This window comes from Somniosus microcephalus, unplaced genomic scaffold (genome assembly GCF_052327205.1).
Source record: "Somniosus microcephalus isolate GS21.2 unplaced genomic scaffold, FLI_Smic_1.0 unresolved_chr1, whole genome shotgun sequence".
Lineage (NCBI taxonomy): Eukaryota > Metazoa > Chordata > Chondrichthyes > Squaliformes > Somniosidae > Somniosus > Somniosus microcephalus.
The window spans coordinates 137,101,885-137,112,171 of NW_028225179.1; positions in this window are offsets into that span (position 1 = coordinate 137,101,885).

Genomic DNA, 10,287 nt, shown 5'->3' on the forward strand with positions numbered 1-10,287 from the left:
CACACAGACCACATGGGCAGAGATCCGAAATGCCCAGCACGCAGACAAACGTGTCATAAGTGCAAGGGAAAGGATCATTTCTCCAAAGTATGCCGCACAAAGGGTACAAAGAAACAAAGTGTGAACAATGTAGAGGAACAAAATGACTTTGCATTTGCTGTTACTGGAAATAACATGATAGAGAGGCTTACCTTTTTGTGCGGGGAGTAAACCTGAGAATGTTAATTGATTCGGGTGCAACTAATAATGTGATAGATGAGAATACATGGGAAGGATTAAAGTCAGAACACATTAAGTGTCAGTCACATGTCCCTAAGACAGAGAGAAAGTTATTCTCTTATGCTTCTAACCGACCACTGTCAGTTAAAGGTGTATTCACATGTGGGATTACAATAGGTAAGAGAACTGAGCAGGCGGAGTTCATTGTGGTTAAAGGTCATGGAGAACCGTTGCTAGGGAGACAGCCATGAAACTGGGAGTTTTAAAAATAGGCGCAGATGTCTCAGCTGTGGTAGATGTAAGACAGCTACTAGAACAACGGTATCCAAAGGTGTTCCAGGGAGTAGGAAGGCTGAACACAAAACAGATCAGTTTGTATATCGACCCACAAGTGAAGCCTGTCGCCCAGCCACTCAGGCGTATACCATTCAACTTAAGGGGGGCAGTAGAGGCCAAAATAAAACAATTGAGGGACATGGACATTATCGAACTTGTAACTGGTCCCACCCCATGGGTAAATCCTGTGGTTATTGTACCAAAAGCAGATAAGGATGTAAGGTTATGCCTAGACATGAGACGAGCAAACCAGGCAATAGTGAGGGAACGATATCCAATCCCCACCGTTGATGAGATACTCCAAGGTATGAACGGTTCAAAGGTGTTTAGTAAGCTAGACCTGAAATGGGGTTATCACCAGCTAGAACTGACCCCTGAGTCACGAGAAATCACAACGTTTGCAGTACATAACGGAGTATACAGGTACAAGAGGCTGATATTCGGTGTATCTTCAGCTAGTGAGCAATATCAGCACGAGATAGCTAATGCCTTAGCTGGAATAGAGGGTGTTGAAAACATCTCAGACGACATTATCGTGCATGCACATGACCAGGAAACGCACGACAGATGCCTGCACGTTGTCATGACCAGACTAATGGAAAGTGGACTGACACTAAACTCAGAGCAGTGCCAATTCAACATGGACTGATTGATTTTCATGGGAATCCTGTTGTCTGAAAAGGGCATCGGACCAACAGCAGAGAGAGTGCGAGCGGTGGCAGAAGCTCGGGAACCAGAGAATGCTACAGAGGTGAGGAGTTTCTTGGGACTCGTTGGGTACAGTAGCAGATTCATCCCGCAGTTTGCAATGCTATCAGAGCCACTGTGACACCTGACGAGAAATGCACACCATTTAAATTTGGATCACAACAGAGACAGTCATTCAGTGCACTCAAGGAAGAGTTGGCCAGAGCCGGCACTTTAGCATATTTTGATAAGGATGCACCAACCAAGGTGATAGCAGATGCCAGTCCTGTAGGTTTAGGCACAGTACTAGTTCAGGACCAACAGGGACAAGAGGTGCCAATATGCTATGTAAGTCGTAGTTTAACAGACTGTGAGAGGAAATACTCTCAAACAGAGAGAGAGGCCTTAGCTCTTGTATGGGCTTGTGAGAGGCTGCATCCATATGTGTATGGCCGAAAATTTAACTTGGTAACTGACCATAAGCCATTACAAGTGATATACGGCCCACACTCTAAACCCTGTGCCCGTATAGAGAGATGGGTACTTAGATTACAGCCATACGATTTCAAGGTGATACACATTCCAGGCAAGCAAAACATTGCAGACCCACTGTCATGATTGCTGGGGGAGACAGCAAAACAGGAGAGACATTCTCATGGCTCAGATGAATACATGAGATTTGTAGCTGTGAGTGCGACACCAAAAGCACTCACTACTAGAGAGGTGGAGGAAGCCTCTGCTACCGACCCAGAGCTGATTGAGGTACGGAAGGCAATCACAAACGGACATTTGGAGAACTGTAAAGCTTATGCAGCAATTGCAAACGAGCTGTGCGTAGTGGGGTACCTAGTTCTTCAGGGAGCACGCATTGTGCTACCCACAGTGTTACATGCATGAGCCCTGGTGTTAGCACATGAAGGACATTTGGGAATAGTTGGAACAAAGCAACATCTCAGAACCAAGGTTTGGTGGCCTGGCATGGACAAGGCAGCTGAAAAACACTGTAAAGCGTGCCACGACTGTCAGATAGTAGCCAGACCCGACCCACCTGAACCGTTGAGACCAACACCATTACTGGAGGGCCCCTGGCAGGATGTAACTATAGACTTACTGGGACCCTTGCCATCCAACCACTCCATTCTTGTGGTAGTTGATTATTATAGTCACTACTATGAATAGGACATCATGACCTCCACAACAACAGAAAAGGTTATTGATAGTTTAGAGTCAATCTTCAGCCGTCATGGTTTGCCAATCACCTGCAAATCTGATAATGGTCCCCAATTCAGATCTGAATTATTCAAAGAATACTGTGAAAACAACGGGATCAAACACCTGAAAATGACAGCAAAATGGGCTCAGGCTAACGGAGAAGTCGAGTGCCAGAATGCATCGCTGATGAAGAGAATCAGAATTGCTCAGTCAGAAGGACTAGATTGGAAATGTGAACTTAGAAAATATGTGACTGTGTACAGGAGCATTGACTATGCCACGACAGGAAAGAGCCCGGCAGAGCTGCTCTTTAAACGGAAAATGAGAGGAAAGCTGCCAGACATCACAGAGTCGCGCGCAGACATGGAAGTACGTGACCGGGATGCAGAACAAAAAGGCAAGTCCAAACTGTACGCAGATGAACAGCGGAGAACACAATACTCAGAGGTGGAAGTTGGCGACACAGTGCTGGTACGGCAGGACAAAGTGGATATGTTCACCACTCCTTTTATTGCCACACCGCACAAAGTTTTGAGTAAAACAGGGAGTCAAGTAGTAGTAGAATCTCCAGAAGGAGCACGCTACTCGAGAAACACTACGTTTGTGAAGAAATACAGAACCAATGGACCAAAGGAGACACTCCATGAGCAGGAGGAAACACAAGGGACTGAGGACAGTACAGTAGACCCTGACACACATACTACTGTGACACAGGCAATACCCACTGACACCAACATGTCAGACATACCCAATGCAGCCAGACCTCAAAGGGTTAAAAGAAAACCCCAAAGACTGTCTGATTATGTCACAACATAAACTGTGCGAGAACTGCATGGGCGATGTTAAATGTTTAAACCTGGGAATTATTTAGTTGTGTGGTAAGACACAAGTTTGTAAAAAGTTTATAAATCAAATAAGTTATGCAGTGTTATTGTAAGCAACTGTTTGTAAACTGCAAGTTTGTTTCCAAGGAAAAGGGGGATGTCGTGTATTGATTGCGAGTTTGACACCAGTCAATACGGTAATGTAATGTGCGAGTTTAACACCAGTTAATACGGTAATGTAATGTGAGTTGCATTATGGGAATTACCCGGGAATGCAGCAGTCAGCCATTTTACCAATAAAGAGAACATCATAGTTAGAAGCCTGTCTGCCTGGTTCTATGCTTGAATGCGTTCATACAACACCAACTTGTGTGAGCTGATATTAGTCACCATTTATCACACGTGTGCCATCGGTAAAGATAGAAACACGCGTGTGTTTTTGTGTTGCAGAAGGCTGAGCACACGAGACCGTCAGGATGGAAGACAACAAGTCGTGAGATCACGCTCGGGGTAAAGCTAACAAATGGACACTTTTTTACCCACCAATCGCTTTGTCTGCTGAGCACAGGGCCTCCCCGTGACAGGGAGGTTGGTGCCGAGTTCAACTTGTGAGAGTAGTTTGCAAATGGTAACCGTCAAGGCAGAGAAAGGCACACCCACACCACGCGCGCATCTGCGCATTCTTTGCTCAATGTTGCCAGAGAAATCGCGTGTTCAGCTTGTAAGATTCGAAATTTTCAGCAAAAATCACGCAAGAAAACTGGATAAAATAAGACTGTTTATTGACCAAAGTAAGCTTGCACAGAAAAACCTTTGATAAAAGGGCATACAAAATGGCCGCCAGGCCCCGTGATCAGTTTCTGAACCATTTTATTTCTGTTACTGCAAGCCAGACAGGCTTGTGGATTGAAGACAGTAAGCCCGCGAAAGCCAGTATCTGGGAACCGAAACTCAGGGAAACAGCATACATATTCAATGGATTCTAAGTACAGGATGGGGCCCATCAAGATATGGGCGGACAATGCAAAAACACTTATACCCATTTATTGTACAAAGGAAAAACCGTTTAGCAGCCATCAAGGAAAATCTCCGGACCGATCAATATGCGAACCGAGCCGCGGTGACAATGCAAAAGACATTAAAAGACATTATCGGCCAGGAAGGCCAATTAAGTCATCACCGGCTCCCGTTATAAGACAAAGCGCCCCTGCAGAGATTTCTGCCCACCAAAATTAATACAAAGACAGGACTATGATTTGGCGGGAGATAAGACTGTCCCAAAAGAGTATAACTATGGATTGAAAGTCCATCTACGTGACTACTGCTTCTTCTTGGACGACTTCAGACTTCTACTTCTTCAAGAACTTCTTCTACAAGGAATGAACGAACGAACGAAGGACGGACGGTGCCAGGATTGGCGCCTCTTCCACTTCGGTAGATGCGGAATCGATGAAGACGTTTTGTCTTTTTAAAGACAGACAATTTCGGTGAAAAGACAACGTGGTCGGTGTTCAGCCAAACAAGGCTCGGCCACGACGAGAAGACGACGAGGGTGGCCCGGGTACTGAGGTCGGGAGATCATCGACGACCCAGGCCGACGGAGAAGAAACCCTCTGGAAAACCGACGATCCAGGCCGGAGAGAAAGGACATTCCGGGCCTGACACTTCCGTGTCTCAACATCCCATCTGGTTGTTGGTCTGCTCCATGAACCAAAATCGACAACAGACTTAGGTATCTTCAACCTTGACGAGCGCTCATCGAGACTGTGTCTACCCCACCGCCTCGAGGGAGAGAAAATACCGACTGCGCCAGAAGTTTCCAAATCCACGTGACGACGGAAAGCGGTGCCAAAAGGCTGCGAACCCCCTTTTTCGCGATTTTGAGAGTGGTGAGCATGATCCCAGGTCCCCCAGGTCGAAACTTAGTTTAGGTATAGGGGAGGGAGTTAAGGGTATTCGTAATGTGTTTCCCCTTTTACGATGTGCCGTGTGTTCCCCATTTCCATAGAGTCAAATTCATAAATTTGTGCATGGTTGTAGTTACTTTAATCTGTGCCTATGACATGTATTTTGTAATGCTTCAAACTGTTTAAAAATAAAAGCATCCATTTCGTGCTATTCAACCTGGTCTATTGAGTCCTTTCTCTGCACTACTGTTCTCTGCATCTAAGTCCAAGGTCTAGAACCGTAGGGGGAGTGGGTCGAACCACTCAAGGGTAATTATTGCACGAAGCCTGGCAGGAGACCAGAACGAGCAAGAGAAACCCCCTACAAGCTACCGGAACGGGACGCACTGTGCACATTCCCGCACCACAACATTTCGGGATGGAGATGGCGGACGCCCACTCCCATGCTTGAATCAGACCACTGCGAAGACAGGTGGACGTCTCGGACTCACGCGAGAGTGTACAGACAAGAGGGTCAAGGGCAAGGAGAAACACTGGGATCCGTGCCGACAAAAAACACCCTCTCTGACTCGCTATGGGATGTCCGTCTTTCACCGGCGACAGAACAAGAGGAACCCTGAGCCTGAAAACCAGCCTTAACTGGACCGCCCTGGGCCCTCCCATGTCGGACGTGAGTCGCCAAATCGATCAGGTGGACACTGAGCGCACGACACAGAGGAACTTGGTGCAAAAATTGCGTGTTGCTCATCTGCTCAGTGGTCACAGGCCCTGACCGGTTCAGAGGCACCTGTGTGTTTGACAGACAGGAAATGAAACTTAGATGCTGGAATTATAGTTTGTTTCTGCTGTCTGTCTGCAATTTTAGATTCAAGAGTTCAAAAAGTCCACCATAAACAGTTATAATGACTTTCGATTACTCTTTGAAAGGTCTCTAGCTTGATAATAGGAGCCTTTCAGCAAAGTGACACTTTACGGGCATTTTTAAAAGGTTGCAACAGGAAATGGGATCAACCTCTGTAAAGACAGTTTGGATATTGGAGTAAATCAAATTGTCTGGGGAACTGTGTAACCTCAATTCATCCTAACAATCGATCCACGAAGGAGCAGTCCCCACCCAAAACACAGGACCCATCCAAAACATGCATAATGCAAATCACATCGCCAACCTACATAGAAATCTCAGGCTCAGACAGGATACTCGAAACCTGAATATAACTATGACAATGAACTAGGTGATCAACAACTCATTGACTAAACAGTACAACATCCCAAAATCATTTTTCAAATTTTAATCAAGTTACCTCAACGAGCCCGCCCAAATCAAACAATAAACTGGGACTGATTTTGCGCGCAGATTAGGAGGCCCCAATTAGTATAATTAAAGGCCTGTTTTCTAAAGAAGACACACTCTCCAGAAGTCTGAGACAACTCAAGAAGTTCTCTCTCAGAAAACTTGCCCTAGAAGCAACACACAAGAGAAACCGAAGCATCGCAACGGGGCAGCATTCTACTGTACACCCAAGTTCAACAGCTTCAGTGACCCAGGATATCGTCAGACACCCCGTGGCAACAAGAGCCTTACGAAACTACGAAAAAAACATTACCACCAACCAATCCGGTAATATTGAGCCACCGCGACCAAAGAAAAACAACTCAGGAGAAAAACCGAAGATTCAAAAGTTTCCACTCTACAATCTATTCCTGACTTGCCCCGGGTAAGATTTTACTTAAAAAGAACTCTAAACCCTAGCTCTACCGAAGAAAAGTGGGTACTCACCCCATAGATCCAAAACGCACCCTACTGCATCAGCGGACTCGCGAAGACTGACCAGCAGATAGTCAAAGTCCTCTACCGCATACAGGGTACGGCAGACACTGACCAACACATCCAGTGAACCCTGAAACCGTGAACCAGCTCAACTATCAAGGATTCGTTTTGGTGAGCATTTTCCCTGGCCCTCTAGAGTGAAACTTAGCTAGGAAGTGGGATTGGGAGGGGTGAGGTATTTTTCTACTGCATTTTCCCTCGTATGTATTGAAATGTTCCCCAATTTTATTAGAATAAAGATTGCTGTGTTATATTTTCTTTCTTGAATAAAAATCAAAGGGGGAGAAATTCGGTTGCTAGCGCAAGCGATTAGCGCCTAAAGAGGCCGAGAATTGGGGCGTTACCCAATTTTCGGGCGGGCGAAGTGAACCCAGTGCCTCTTGCCATATTGAGTAGGCTCTTAGCGCTGGCGCTAAATCTTAGCACCCACTTGTGGGCGCAGGCAGATCATGACGTCATTTCAGTGTGCAACGCCTTTCTGGCGCCCCGGACTGGAAATTCAGTGGCGCCCGCCTCCGTTCCACCTGGCGCTAATAGTGACAGCTTGTTGGAATGTTACCAAGTCGCTTTTGGGCTGGAGCAGCGTTATTTAAAGGGGACTGGTGTGGTTTAAAAGCGGCAGCCATTTTTGGAGCACAACTTCCTCGAGAGCTACAAAGAGTTGCTGAGCTGCACACTGAGAGCCATTTGACCACTGAGCCAGCGCAGGCAGATGACCTTCAGCCTTCTGACCATCACCTTGCTGTTGGTGAGCCTTGACAACAGGGAACCTTCCTGTGGGCACTTATTATGGGGGTTGCATTGGAGGGGAATGTCCTGCTGCTGAATCATCTGGAAAGGGCACTGAGACACTGGGAGAGGGGGGTGGGCCTGGCCAGACGGAGGAGGGCCAACAGACGTCGCCACAGCAGACCTTACGCTGGCAGGGTTTTCCGACAGCAGTTTTCCTACATGAACATGCCGGAGGAGCAGTGTGTCAGAAGGCTGCGATTTAGAAAGGAGGTGATGACTGAGCTGTGCCAGCAGCTTCAGCCAGATCTGCAGCCTCAGATAAGGTGCAGGACATCTCTGTCGGTGGCTGAGCAGATGTCTGCTGGCCTGAACTTCTACGCGAGCGGCTCTTCTCAGGCTGCGCGTCAGAGGCTGATCAGAAGTATCTTCTAGGCCCCTCTCATGGAATGCTTGCTGCCATTCCAAGAACAGGAATGGAACCGGTCTGACACCCCCAAGCCTGTGAAGGGCAATATAGTAATCTGGGATGTAATGTTTAAGTTATCCACCAGATGGAGCCAAAGATTAAGGTTTCACATTCACCAGTATTTAAGGCAATGGGTCATGTATTCAATGTCCTGGTACACCAGTTTATACGGTAATGTGGCATTGCATTATGGGTATGACTCAGAGGTTCTCCTCCATCTTGCCATCGTGCAGTTAGAATTGTGTGTTTTGCTTGCAGCCTGTAAGAGATGTTTCTCTGCTACACCGGGTAAATAAACAGTTGGGTTTCGTTCCTAGTATCTCGCTTCTCTCAGTTTCTGACCTTCCCACTCGGATATCACATATTGGCGACGAGGATCAACAGATCACATCTTGAAGAAGAAATAAGAAAAAAGAAAAAGAGCGCTGAATAGAGGATCATGGATGCTATGGTAGGAAAGATCTCTGCTTTTGATGTTCAGATGCAGACCTGGGATGAATACTGCGAGTTGCTGATGCATTTCTTTGAAGCAAATGATGTAAATGATGTCGGAAAAAGGAGAGCTATTTTGCTCACTTCCATGGGAAGCCAGACGTATAGGTTAATGAGAAATTTATGCAGTCCTGAAAAGCCTGGAGACATAACATTTGCTAACTTAGTGGCCTTGCTGAAGGACCATTTCAATCCCAGACCGAGTGAGATTGTACAGCGTTTCAAATTTAATTCACAGAACAGAAAACCGGGCGAGACTGTATTGGATTATGTAGCGGTGTTGTGAAAATTGGCACACGATTGCAATTATGGCACCAACCTGAAAGGCATGCTGAGAGATAGGCTAGTTTGCGGGATAATGGATGATCGAATGCAGCGGAGATTATTGTCCGAGACTGGGCTTACATATGAAAAAGCGTTGGAACTTGCTCAAGCCATAGAGACAGCAAACCGTGATGTAAAAGAAATACAAGGTTCCGACTGGGCTACCACAAAGCAAGTTGTAAGTCAGGTTGTTGTGCACAAGTTAAAAATGCATCAGAAACCACAACGTGAGCATGTAAAGGCATGTTATAGATGCAATGGTGATCACCTGGCGAGGGAATGCAGGTTTCTGGAGGAAAAGTGCCACAAGTGTGGGAAAAAAGGACATATAAAATGGGCATGCAGGGCAAAAGCAACCGTGGAGGAATACAAACCAAAAGGGGGAGGAAAGCAAAACCTAGGAAGAGAAGTGAAAAAACAGGGAGCACATCACATCAGCGGAGAAGCTGAGAAAGAAGACGACATGTTCATAATGCATAGTATGATAGAGAACATTCCAAAAGTGGATCCTATCACTTTGCAACTGACAATAAATGACTCTAAGGTCAACTTTGAAGTGGATACAAGATGCGGTGCAACCATAATGAACAGGGAGGAGTACTCAAAATTGTGGAACCGTGCAAAAGTTCCAGAGTTAAAGTCTTGCTCTATGCAGCTTAAAACATATACTGGTGAACGAGTGGCGACATTGGGTACAGCTACTGTAACTGTGCAACACAGGGACACCGTGGAACAGCTACCTGTAGTTGTAGTATCGGGTTCCGGACCAAACCTGTTAGGTCGGGGCTGGATACAAGAAATTAAATTAGATTGGGGAGCAATAAATCAAATAGAGGGAGGCAAACAGTTGTCTTTGCAAGAAGCGTTGATTGAACGTGTTCAAGGAAGAACTTGGCACATTTAATGGCCCCCCAGCTAAGATTTATGTAGACAAGGAGGCACTGCCAAGGTTTTTTAAACAACGACCTGTGCTGTATGCCATGAAACCGAAGGTAGAGGTTGAGCTTGACCGTCTTTTGAGAGAGAACATTCTGGAACCCGTGAAATGTTCAGAATGGGCAGCTCCCATTGTACCTGTTTTAAAACCGAACAATTTGGTAAGACTCTGTGGAGATTATAAATTGACTGTAAATAGGGTGTCTAAACTAGAACAGTATCCTATTCCCAAAACAGAGGATCTCTTTGTAAACCTGGCTGGATGGAAGAAATTCACAAAGCTGGATATGAGCCATGCATACTTGCAGATTACACTAGATGAGG